This window comes from Canis lupus, chromosome 1, assembly GCF_003254725.2.
Source record: "Canis lupus dingo isolate Sandy chromosome 1, ASM325472v2, whole genome shotgun sequence".
NCBI classification, from domain to species: Eukaryota; Metazoa; Chordata; class Mammalia; order Carnivora; family Canidae; genus Canis; species Canis lupus.
The window spans coordinates 14,921,732-14,935,476 of NC_064243.1; the positions used below are offsets into that span (position 1 = coordinate 14,921,732).

A 13,745-nucleotide genomic window follows, 5' to 3' on the forward strand; every position below is an offset into this window, starting at 1 on the left:
AATCCTTGTTTGCTTTTTAATTCCTGTTCCGAACATAGTACATTCACACACAGGTTAATTTTTAAATCCACTCTCCTCTTACTTCACTGCTTTCTTTAATTTACCCTGGAAACCTCAGTGACACTAAAACCCTATGAACCTCTTCTTATTGCTTATGCAGCCTCATTGAATAGCTCAGCAAACACCTGACCTTGGTCATTTCCCAGACTTCTGCTGGTAACAATTGTCCAAAGTCCCTTAAATTTTCTGTTCCTGTCTGAAGTCCCTTAGGGCAGAGGTTTTCACAACTGCTGACACCTCTCCATCTTCACCTGGCATGGAAGGCAGAAGGCAGACGTCTGTAGGCCATCTGGGGGGCTATTCCCAGGTCCTCTTTCTCAGCACACCTAGATCCCATGGATTGTGAGCCCAGGTCCCACTGAACATTAAGAGATTCACGAAGCGAGAATATGTATGATGCCTCAGAAGCCGTCAGAGCCAGAGATGAGCTGGAGGGTCAGGTCACTGCATCTTCCTTGGTAATGACCTTTCTAGGCGTGTAACCAAAATCTTACTCTTGGGTTTAATGCTGATTTTTACTTACATGTTGGCTTAAATGTTTAGAGAGTATCAGGAATGACAGTGTGACAGCAGAGGGAAAATGAGACCCCTTGGCTTCTGGCTGCCCATCCCTGGGGCTCCGACCTGGCTGGGGGTCCCAGGAGTCCCCAGGCTGAGGTTTAGACACTTGGAGCCTGGGCTCCCTGACTCATCTCAGCCGGTGGAAGAGATCTGCCAAAGGTCTGGCCTGGTTTGATTCCGGCGAGCTGTCCGCCCCATTGGAGCAAATGGGCTTCCAGCACCGTCTGCTTGGGCATAACCTAAAACTCGAAGATCAGTCAGGAAAGCTTTAAGGGGCTCTCGTGGGAATCTTTTCTAGCATCTGAGCAGTCTGCCTGTATTTGGCTAATGCGTGTTTCCTTTCGCCTGATAGAGTACAAAATGCCTTCAAACCCAAGACGGGATCCCCCAGGGACCCGCATCCTCCACGCTTTCCTAGGTTATTAACGCCATGGGATTTGGGGGCTATCGGCTCCTAAGCAGTTCTGAAACTCCATCCGGGAAGCAGGCATTCAAACTTTGGGGTTTTTGATCTTGTCTTTTTCTGCTGGAATGTTTAATATGATAGCTGAAAATAAACAGGCTATTAGTGGATACTTTTTCATAAGGTCATTCCTAAATATCAGAAAACTCCTAGGAACAATGACTTCCAGTCCTTTCTAGTATCACAAGGACAGGCTAATCAGAGACTCAAAACCAGGCTCCCAGTCTCTGTTCCTGTTTCCCAAGACCCACAGACGTGACTAATGCAAATCTGACCCACATGAACTGTTCCAGAAGGTGCTGATAGCATGCTAGAGGTGCAGAGAAGGTTGGGTTATGCATGAAAATGAAAACACACACCTAAGCTTAAGCATAGACTAATGAAACAAGGGATGGGGGCACCGGGGGAGGCAGTAGCTCCAAAGAGAAAGGTTTTTTTGCTTTCGGTTTATGGGGCTTCTGTGGGGTTTCTCACAGTAACAACTCATGTTATTTCCAGGATGTCTGAATCTTTACCCTCATAGCCTTCCAATCTGTCCAAAAAGCCAGGAGGAGAGAAGCCAGTCTCTAGAAGAATAATGGTATAACACCCAGAGGTTGAATTGGGAGCAATTAGGAACAATTTCCATATGAACAGCTTTGTGGTCTGTGAGACTATACTTGGGGCTCACTGTGAAACCCCGAAGCAAGGTATTCATTTGCGTTGGAAAAGAAACAACAGACGGATGTTCCATATACATGTTGAAGCCTAAAATTACAATAACTACAGAAGGCAAGTAACACAAGAAAGAAAATAACTGGAAAAAACAAAATGCAGGAAAATCGAGAGACGGGGGTTAGGGTGAAAGCAGAAAGCAGCTTCTATCGAGGCCAAATTCTGGAACTTCTTGCGTGTTGTTTATTTCCCTCCCCCAGAAGGCCGGCTGCTGCTGCTCTGCAGACATCAGTGGACTAGATATGAAGTGCTGGTTTGCATTTGCAGGGATTTTGAATTAGAAAATTCTTATTTGTCAAAATGTAATGCTTTCTCATGCTGCAGACTGTGAGGAAATATTTGCAAGACACACATCTCATAAAGGACTTGTATTCAGAATAAATAAAGCACATTAAAAACTCAGCAATAAGAAGATAAACAACTTGATTAAAACATGGGCAGAAAATCTAAATAGAAATCTCACCCCGGAAGATGTACAGATGCCAAATAAATACACAAAAAGACACCCAACGCTGTTAATCATCAAGGAAATGCAAATTATGGCCATAATGAGATAACACAACACATCGACTAGAAAGACTAAAATTAAAAAGATTGACAATGCCAGGTGTTGGTGAGGGTGTGGAGCGACTGGAACTCTCATGTACTGTGGGTGGGAATCTAAAAATGGAAAAGTTTGGAAGTTTCTTTTAGAGTTAAATATACACTTACCCAATGTATAAATGACTCAGGGATCCCACTTATTATTAGTTATAAAAAACCCCAAACTAGAAACAATCCAGATGTCCCTCGGCTGGGGAATGGATAAGCGCACCGTGGTGAAGCCATACGATGGAATATCACTCAGTAATAAAAAGGAATGTGAACTACTAATGCAAGAGGCTGAATCTAAAGAGTGTTCTGCTAAGTGAAAGACACCAGACACCAAGGCCTAAGCGTTGTGTGATCCTATTTACATGATGTTCTAGAAAAGGCAAACCTGATGGTGAAAGAAAGCAGATCAATGGTGTTGCCAGGGCCTATAGGCAGGAAAAGGGATAGAATGCAAAGGGGCATGAGGGAACTTTTTGGAGGGGATAGAAACGTTCTAGATCTTGATTGTGGTGCTGGTCGGCAAATATACATATTTGTCAAAACTCATCAAGTAGCACACACTTTTAAGTCGTTTCAGTGATGAATTTTATTGTGTATGAATTTTTTTTTAATTTTATTTATTTATTTATGAGAGACACACAGAGAGGCAGAGACACAGGCGGAGGGAGAAGCAGGCTCCCTGCAGGGAGCCCGACGTGGGACTCGATCCCAGGACCCCAGGGTCACGACCTGAGCCAAAGGCAGAGGCTCAACCACTGAGCCATCCAGGCACCCTTATTGTGTATAAATTGTACTTAATAAAGCTGATGAAAATGTTATGCCTTTCTGGGCATTGCTTCATACCTCACCTTTCGAATAGGACATCAAAGGGGAGCCATCTGTCAACCTGTGGATGTGGTGTGGGGATTCTCAAACTGGCAGAGGGTGAACAGTATCTGCTCCCAAGCACAAGAGTCATAACCTGACACTTGGCGCTTGGGAACTTTCACACTTTGGAGTTCGGTTCAAAACTGGGTCAAGGGGGAAGGGGCAGGACCAGAGGCACAGCCTCCCTGCTGAATTCTCAGTCATAAAGATAAATACGAAAGGATATAAAAAGGAAATATCCTCCAAAGGATATAAATATGAACTTGTGTCAAGGATCTTATTTTACTCATCATAGGAAGACCAGGCTGGTACACCCAGGAAGGGAGAAGATAAAGAAAAAAATAAAGAAGACTAAAGGAATATTCAATGTGCAATGGGAGCAGACTGGTTTTTCCACAAGAGAGAGGGCGTCCTTCCACCCTCATCTGTGTGTCTCTGGACAGGAACCATCCTGCATTGCTCTCAGTTACCTAACGTGCTGCACAGCTGTCAAATAGTCCCCATAGAATCAGGACCAGATCATGGGGCAGGGTATGCTGTAGACTATGTCTAGTTTTCCAGGGCAGTACAAATTTTTCCTTACCTGGGGGTTCTGGAAAGCCTTCCCAGAACCACATTGAAAAGCAGCTGCCTTTTTAAGATTGGTTTTGCCACTGCCTTTTCTTGCCTTTTCTTCTTTTCTTTTCCTTTCTTTTTCTTTCTTTCTTTTTTTTTTTAAATCTCTCAGGCTCTATCTCAACTCTCAAAATGAACACTGCATTGAAACTACTTCCCCCGCCCCCTGCAGAATTCATTTGTTAAAGAACACTTCAGTGGGATACAGATTTATTTTTCTGAACACCTTAAATAACTTGGCTGCCCCGAGTACCAAGTGGCCTCTTGTACACCCATCATATTCACGCTGCTGTTTCTGAGTGTCATCGCCCTTGTGAAAATAAAGAGGCAGAGCTCACCCAAAGCACAGCATTTGCTCAAGGTAAAATTCTTACCTCTCAAAACCATTCCACCCCCCATTCTCTAGGCTCCAAAGACCAGAAGAGGGTGATAAATCACACTAATAGCCATACTTTCATGGCTTTGGAACATAAATGCTCACTTGCAAAACTTCTATATTTTCTTGGATCAATTTTTATTACAAATCCTCCTCCCCATACTAATAGTCCTATCTGTAAAAGGAGAAGTTGAAATAAACTTCCTACGTACTTTTAGGATTCTATGGTAGCCACAATAACCAAGTATCTGAATAGAATACAAGTGATTGGGATACCTGGGTGGCTCAGCGGTTGAGCATCTGCCTTTGACTCAAGCATGATCCTGGAGTCCGGGATGAAGTCCCATGTCGGGCTCCTTGTGGGGAGCCTGTTTCTCCCTCTACCTGATAATGAATAAATTAAAGATTTATTTATCTTAAAGATAAATAAATAAAATCTTTAAAAAAAAAAGAATACAAGTGATCTTCAAGCTAAATTTGTGGTGTTGTTAGAGTATAATGATTAAGAGCAGGAAAAAGTATATAATTGGACATACTTTGGATTAAATCCATGTTGTACCACCACGTACCTTATGATCTTTAGCAAATTAGCTAAGCTCCATGAATCTTAGTTTTCTCTGTACAATGGGAACAGCAACAATCATACAGGGCTTTTATGGGGATTAAATGCATATGCTGGGACCCCTGGGTGCCTCAGCGGTTGAGTGTCTGCCTAGGGCCCAGGGCGTGATCCTCGAGTCCCGGGATTGAGTCCCACTTTGGGCTCCCTGCATGGAGCCTGCTTCTCTCTCTGCCTGTGTTTCTGTCTCTGTGTCTCTCATGAATAAACAAATAGAAATCTTTAAAAAAATGCATATACTTATGAAGCACTCAGGATAATGCCTGGAATACTGTGAGGAGATGTTGAAATAATTAAATAATTAAATTTTAATTAATTAAATAATTAAATAATTAAATTAAATAATTAAATTTTAATTAATTTTAATTAATTAAATAATTAAATTTAATTAATTAAATAATTAAATAATTAAATTTTATTTAATTAAATAATTAAATAAATAAAGTGAATTCAATAATTCATGCAAATAATTGCATGAATAAGGTGGAAGTGGGGAGGACAGAGTTGTTTGTTCTGTTCACTATGCAACCACAGTGCCAGCCTGGTTTCCACACTAAGATTTAACTATGTATAGAATGAGAGCCAATGCATGTAGTTATCATTGCAATCTGATATACAGTTTATTTATGTAATGAACTCCATCACCACATCTAGTAGCTTGAACTTTACACCCTCTAAACATAACCTTCTGTGGAGTCTTGTCTGGGACTTCCATCCTTTGTGTTCTCAGTGATTGATACATCTCCATATTTATTTTGTTTGCTGTGCTCATGTGTTCAGTGAAGGTTTACTCAGTACCACTCTGTGCCAAGCACTGGGCTAGGCAGTGGTGGACAGCTGGACAGACAAAATACAGTTCCTGTCTTCAACTTATTAATAATCTAGTGGAGGAGGAAAGTTAAGACAAACAATAATTACAATGTTGGGTGAATATCCTATAACATAGGTGAAAATGGGGTGTCTAGCTTCTCATAAGAAAGGTGGTTACTAGTGGGATAAATCAGACACAGGTAGACCACTACTCACTACTGCATGATCTCACTTATATGTGGAATCTAGAAAAACTGAACTCACAGAAACAGAGACTAGATGTTGTTTACCAGAGGTTCTGGGTGGGGAAAATGGAGAGATGTTGGTCAGAGTACAAATTTCCAATTATAAGATGAGTAAGTTCTGAGGATCTAATGTATAGGATGGTGATTATAGTTAATAATACTGTTTTATATACTTGAAAGTTGCAAAAAGAGTAGATCTTCAGTGTTCTCACCACAAAAAAGAAGTGGTAATTAGGAGATGTGATGAAGGTTTTAGCTAATGCTAGGCTGGTAATCATTTTGCGATGTATGAGTGTATCAAAACAATATGTACACCTTCGATTTACACAATGCTGTCAGGTATATCTCAATAAAACTGAAAAGAAAAAGAAAAAGCACCGCTATCTTATCTGGGAGGTAGGTCAAAAAGAAAGTCTTCTTGGAGGAGGTGATGCTTAAGCTGAGTCATTGGCCAAGAGGAACTGGTCACAGGCACCAGCTGGAGGGCATGTTGAAAGACACAAAGACATGGACAGTAGATCTTGATTGGATGGAATGCAGGTGCATTGGGGGTTGTTGAGGCATGAAATCAGATTAATAAGGACCAAATCATGAAGGTCTTGATGGCCATGCTAAGAACTTTGAAATACATACTGAAGAGATAGAGGTGAGCCCCTGAGTGATTTAGAGCTGGCAGTGACATTAAACCAAAGTGCATTTTTCGAAATAAAATTCTATTGGCAATATAGACTAGAAGAAGCCAGCTGGTATGTGGAGAAAGCCTCTAGGAGGCAATTGTAATTATCGGTTATCAGTAAGAAGTTGGGAAGACCAGAACTGATGCAGTTATGGAGGGATGAGCTTACTACTTTAGGAAGTTGGGTTGGTGATCAATTTAGGGTAGGTGAGAGGTAGGTATAGTTGGTGGAAGAGTCAAAAAAAGACTTCCAGGGTTGTGGCTTGACTAGCATTTTCTTAAACAAAGAAAAGAGACATTTGAAGAAGAGCATTGTGGGAAAGAGAATATTTAGCCTTGAACACATTGTTGGTTTTGTTGAGTATATACAATAGCTAAGTGGAAACCTCCTACAGGCAGATGACTAGTGCGTGTAGAGCCAGGAAAGATCTCAGATAGAAGCTGTCTATTGTTGGCAAAGCTGTCTTGTGGTAGAGAAAACCCTGAGCATGGATGATGATGTTACCCAGGATATAGATGGAGGACATGGAGAGGAAGACCAAGCATGGAACTAAAGGGAACACTAATATGTGGGAAATAAATGGAAGAAGAATCAGCAGATGAAACAGAACCAGTGGCCAGAGGACAAAGGAGAAACAGTAGTGCAAAAACTAAATGGAAAGAGATTTTCAAAGCAGGGGGTCATTAACAATCTGAATTATTACCTAAGGTGAAAAAAGAGTAATCAGCAAGAAGTACAATGGATTCTTCCCAAGCCTTACTAAGTCACAGTCATTATCATGGATAATTTAAGTGCAGCCTTGGGGTAATCCTGCGGTCTAGGAATGCAATGGAGGTGAGGGGGAGCGGAATGGAGGTGAGGAGGTGCAGAGCGAGTATTTACCACCACTTCCAGACACTTGATTGTAAAGACAGCAAAGGGAGAGACTGGAGTCAGAGGAGGGCGTTTTTACTTTCAGGGCAGAGACCCAGGGCCGCATGTCACTAGACAGAAAGAGCCACAGGAGGAGCCTTAACGGGTAGCAGAGGGGAGACAATGGATGCTCTGACCAAGGAACGTTTCAGGCCTGGACCTTCCCTTAGTGTCTGACATAGAACAATACGGAACTCGCCTTATCACAGGAATCAAGGGAGATGGTGAATCGTGGAGGCAACGCTGATGGCTATGGAGGAAAGGAGGGCCTTGGGAGCATGTCTTCCTTCTGTCATTCAGGCCAGTGTTCAGTGACTGAGCACAGGGTTGGGTGATGTAGGACCCTCTAGCTGAAAGGCTTGCTGGCTTATCACTCACGCCCTTTAAGGACCAGCTCTTAAACAATGCAAGGTCTGTCTGGGAGTGTGAGGCTCCCCTGGCTCTGACACATGATGCAATCCTTTCTCTCCATTCCAGCATCTTGTGCGGCACAGTGAGTGCATTTTCCTCTCCTGGCCGGTCCCGAGAACAAGCAGAGGCACCATTGGCAGGCAGGTATCCAGAGGGATTATTCACGTTTGGCTTTGCCTTGGGCAGAACAAGATCCTTGGGTTTTATGAGCACTTTTTCGAACCATGTCTAGGTAATTATGGAAATCAGAGCTGGATTTGAGTTTCAGGGTAAGAAATTACTGACAATTACTGATATTTTCGTTCTGTTTCCATAGCAATCTGAAACATTTTAAGTTGTCAACTGTTGCCAAGAGTCTGGACAATAAGTCCAGATGGTTGGCACTTACTATCTAGCGTGGCAATTTACCTGTGTTTCTGGTGACATTTAAGGTGTCATGGCCAGTGCTGTGGGTAATAGGTGACCTTCGCTGCACTTTCTTGAGCAAGTCTGCTCAGTTTGTCAACTGGTTCCTGTTTTCCTTCCATCATTTACTTCATTTACTTGGAGCTGCATGAAGTCATATAGAAGCTGGATTCTTGGTTTAGGAAGGGGTAAGGGACTGCATTTACTTGGTCACTCAAGGATTTTTGCTCCTTTAAGGAACTTGGAGCTCCGGTTGTGGCCGCCAGACCAACACAGGCACGGAAAAGGCCAGTTATTCAACATAAGAAGGTTCTGCTATCTCAGGTCAAGTTCCCACAGGCCAGAGGAACTCCGCAAGCAGGCTGACCTCACATTCCAGGAAACTCTCAGACAAGGCGCTGCACTGTGTGGGCCCAGACCGTCAGGCAGCTCTTTACTGGAAACACAGGCTGGATTGGGGGCCTGGACCTGCCCTCTTCTTGCTATGAGCCTTTGGGCTGATGCTTACTCAGATGTAATTTGGGGCTATTCTGAGGATCAAATGAATTCATTCCTCTTGACTTAAACCAAACCCTATCAAGTTCACTGTAGGTACCAGGCACTGTTGAAAGTGGTGGGGATATAATCATGATAAGGATAGGCAGGGTTCCTGCCCTCACCGAGCTGACAAGTGGTGTGGAATTGTGTTGGCAGCAGACCGTGACTTGGTTGGTGAGTTGGTTTGCTGATGCTGCTGATACAAAGTAATGAAACTGGCTGACTTAAAACAACTTGTTCTCTCGTGGTCCTGGAGTCTCAAAGTCCAAAATCAAGGTGTCAGCAGGGATGGGTTCCCTCCAAAGGCTCTAGAGAAGAATCTTCCTTGCCAGTATCTGCTGGCAATCCTTGGTGTTTCTTGACTTGCAGATGCATCACTTCAACGTCTGCCTCTATCTTCATACGGCCTTTCTCCCTCCGGATATGCATCTGCATCCAAATTTGCCTCTTCTTATAAGATTGGATTGGATTTAGAGTTCACCCTAATGCAGTATAACCTGATCCGACTTGACTGCATCTGTAAGACGCTATGTCCAGATAAGTCACATTCCCAGGTTCCAGGTGAAAATGAATTTCAATGGACACTGCTTAACCCAGTACAGTCAGTTTATAGTTTCTGGGTATACTGCAGCACTAACAGGAGGATTTGATGTTCTCTGAAGGTTGGGCGGATGATGAGGTCTCCCTCAATATTGAATAAATGATTACAGTGAGCTAGTTGCATTCCCACCAAGGTACTACCTGAGGAAGAAGCAAGTCAGGCTCAGCTGGTGGGTTGATATCCGGTGAACACTTTCTGTGGATTCCTCTGGAACAGCTACACACTATAATGCATCCATGTCATGTGCTATTGTCAGTAAAGGTAATACAATGGTAAGCAAACTATGGCACTACTCTGTGATAAGTGGACTGAAGTATTGATATGTTAATACACCAATACCTGCAAAAACTGTTTATGGTTCAGGTACAGTTCCACATGTTTTACCATGCAGCTCAGCCGTAGTGTTCTGGACTTACAGAAGCCATAACAGGGCAGCCCCAGTGGCGCAGCGGTTTAGCGCCGCCTGCAGCCAGGTTGTGATCCTGGAGACTGGGGATCGAGTCCCATATCAGGCTTCTTGCATGGAGCCTGCCTCTCCCTCTGCCTGTATCTCTGCCTCTCTCTCTCTCTCTCTCTCTCTCTCTCTCTCTCTCTCGTCTCTCATGAATAAATAAATAAAATCTTTAAAAAAAAATAAAAGCCATAACGTTCTTTCTTTATCAAATCTTCATTCTTTAGGGTCAGTTATTGTATCCTGAATAATCATATTAGCATAAACTTTAAAGAACCTGTCTACGTGCTAATGTAAAATGAAAAGTAATTTATTCTCTTAAACTTGTCTTAATCAGATTTCTTGGGAGAAGCAGCTTTTGTGTGTGTGTCTGTCTTAAAACGAACAAACCTGGTAGTGCAAATCGGGATGTTGAAATCTGATGTCACTCATTTGAGTGAATATGTTGTCTGAATTAAAGATTTTTTTAAAAAACAGGAAGCATGTAATAATAATCATGATGATCCCTGTTAATGATAACACCCACAACCCCTGATAGCTACACAGAGCTTGATGTGCACTGGTGCTGCTCTAAGCCCATAATGTATATTAATTGTTTCCATCCTTTTACCAACCTATGCAACTTACATTACCTTTATTCCCATTTTAGGTAAGGAAACTGAAGCCCTGAGAATTTAGGTACCCTGCCCAAGGGCACACAGCTGGTCAGCCACAAAGCAGCTGTCTAAACCCAGACTACCTGGCGTGGACTCTTACAAGAGTGAAATGTGAATTCACCCTCTCCCATCCCCAGAACAGTCAGATGCTACAGACTCTGGGAACAACTGGCCCATACTTTGCTATGCTGGGCTCCATGCTGGGTTCCATGCTGGGTTCCATGCTGGGTTCCATGCCGTGCTCCATGCCTGTTTCCATACTGTGTTCCAAGCTGGTGCTGCCTCCACTGGCATCCTTGCCTTTACTTGGATTACCCACTTAGCTGCCCCAGGCCCACAGCTCAGGGTGCCAGATTCCAGCTGTTTCTTCCATACTCTGTTCACTTTGTGGGTACTTCAAAAAAAAAAAAAAAAAGGTTAGAAGGCAAATTTTATGTGTATTTTATTGCAATTTTTAATTTTTAATTTTTTTAAGATTTTATTATTTTTTAAAGATTTTATTTATTTATTCATGAGAGACACACAGAGAGAGAGAGAGAGAGGCAGAGACACAGGCAGAGGGAGAAGCAGGCTCCATGCAGGGAGCCCGATGTGGGACTCGATCCCAGGTCTCCAGGATCACACCCTGGGCCAAAGGTAGAGCTAAACCGCTGAGCCACCAGGGCTGCCCTATTGCAATTTTTTAAATGAAATAAAATTTAAATGATACAACGTAGTATGTGTTTTTGGAAACAAAATTTCAGAGTGTGTAAATTAAAAGGTAGACCTGACCAGTTATGTCCTTTGCACCCACTCCCATCCCTGAGGTAATATTGTTACATCTGGTTATGTGCTTTTAGGACTTTTCTGTGCATATACAAGGGTGTGTACGTATATGTGCATATGTGTATATTCTTCTAAATTCTGTTCTGGGCTGTGATTTTTGAACTTTACTATAATATGGCTGTCTAACTTGTCATTATACAGTAATTTATTTAGTCTGTGCCACATGGATAGATGTTTCGGCTTTATTTTCAGTGTTGTTTTGCCATTACAAAATCTCTATAGTAAACATCCTTTGAATACTCAAATAGGCCACTTTTTATTTTATCTATTTATTTTAGGCATGGAGCCCAGCATGGGGCTTGAACTCACAACCCTGAGATCAACACCTGAGCTGAGATCAAGAGTCAGATGCTCAATGGACTGAGCCACCCAGGTACCCCTCAAATAGGCCACTTTTGATCTTTGCTTAGTACCTGCGGACCTTGAATAAATGAAAATTAGCCACCTTCACCAATTTATACAGGAAAAGGAGATCGTGAGGGGGAGAAGAGTAACCAGACAATGGGTGAAGCCATGGTTCTGACAGAGCAGAGCTTTGTAGTTAGGTCCCAGCTGAGAAAAGAGTGAACACCTCATCTTGATATAGATTTTTTGAGGTGACGTGACTATAATTTCTAAAAACCTGCTTGAGGGAAGCCTCCAAAGTCTCATGTTCCATGAAAGAATGTGGCAGGGGGAGGTTATTTTCTATATTCTGTAAGGAACCCCTGCTTGGAGATGTACATTTTCCTCTGGAAAGCTGTCCTGAGGCTGAGGCCTGAATTCAACACCAGTTGTGTTTAACCTCCTCCTCAGTAGGGCCTTATGGTATTTGGGAGGAAGGTACTAGAAGATTTCCTACTGCAGGTTTGAAGTCATCACGAGTTCATTTCCAAATGAACTAATTCATCAAACTTTGTGCTTGCTCCCACAATAACTCACTTTCAGAATCCAATTAATTTGAAAACAACTCTCATGGAGTTAAAGGCCACACATCAACGTCTCTTCCTCTGAAGACTAAAAGGTACAAGTCACAAGAAGCAGAATGATTATAACTACAGAAACTCGGCATTGGTAGAAAAGGACCAGGTTCCTCTGAAAGCAGAGGGGCAGGATGGAGCTGGTGAACTTGGCTGCAAGTCTTTATAAGGCACATCGAGTCCCTTCCCACACACACACCTGGGCATCCTGCTCCTCACCCCACACAGTAGGTTACCATCCCCTTCCCCACAAACACACACTGCCAGAACACGGGAGGGACCAGATGGGATTTAATGAAAATCTCCATACAGAATAGTCCCCGAGTAGGACACTGGAGGAGTTCCCTACAGGGAATGTAACTGGCCCAAGAAGAAATATCTAGATACTAATATCGGAAAGGAGAGGAAGAAAATGACTGGTTGAGGCCCACTGTTAGTCAAGTCTATCCCGGGCACAAAGGACTTCAAATCAACTTTTTGGTACTCTACCCTTAAATCTTAACAGCCAAAGGCCATCAGACATTTGATGAAATCTTTTAACATAAAGAGCCCCCCCAAAATAAGAAACACAGACACACACACACACATACACACACACACATGCATGCCCCCCCATACAAGGCAGAGAGCAAAGAAAACTTTGAAACAGTGCCAACAAAGCTTTAATATCTTCAGAGACATATGAGAAGATACTGAATTTATAAAATAAGGTCAAAATGCTGTAAAAAAGAAACAGAACAACGTGGAAATCAAAATTATGATAGCATTGATTTAAAATAATCGATAGAAAGAAGAAAGGTAAAGCTGAGAAAGTTCCCCACCAAATAGAATAGAAAGACAAAGAATCCTATTCTAGTAAGGGAGAAAAAAGATTTTCTTGAAAAAATTATCTTACAGGAAATGAAATGTCATCATAGTAAACCTTATGGTTTAGTGGCTAATAATACTTCTATTTCTAATAAGGACTTGAAATTAATATTTATAGAGTACCGAGTACCTGGCACATAGTAAACATTAAATAAGTGCTTATTGGGGCCTGGATGGCTCAGTCGTTAAGCATCTGCCTTTGGCTCAGGTAATGATCCTGGGGTCCTAGGATTGAGCCCCACATCAGACTCCCTGCTCAGCGGGAAGCCTGCTTCTGCCTCTCCCTCTGCCCCTCCTCCCACTTGTGCTCTCTCTCTCTCAAATAAAGAAGTAAGTAAATAAATAAATAAATAAAATCTTTAAAAATAAATAAATAAGTGCTTATTAAAGTAATGCAATAAATAAAAAAGTAGACAATGGCTACCAATTTAACCAGAAGTTGTGATGTAGCTATATGGGGAGGATGCGAAGAGGAACAGTGGATTTGGCATGTGCTTGTTCATATAGATTGGGTGTTGGT

General features: G+C 42.3%; 1 long non-coding RNA gene across 2 annotated transcripts in view; it reads left to right on the forward strand.

Moving 5' to 3' along the window:
• The first annotated feature begins 266 nt into the window (after window positions 1–266).
• Window positions 267–13,745, forward strand: part of LOC118353368 (uncharacterized) — a 57,002-nt gene continuing 43,523 nt past the window's right edge. For both annotated transcript variants that reach the window (XR_004812175.2, XR_007411916.1), the window contains exons 1-2: window positions 267–518; window positions 11,678–11,772. This is a non-coding gene — a long non-coding RNA (uncharacterized LOC118353368). The remainder of the gene's footprint in view (window positions 519–11,677; window positions 11,773–13,745) is intronic.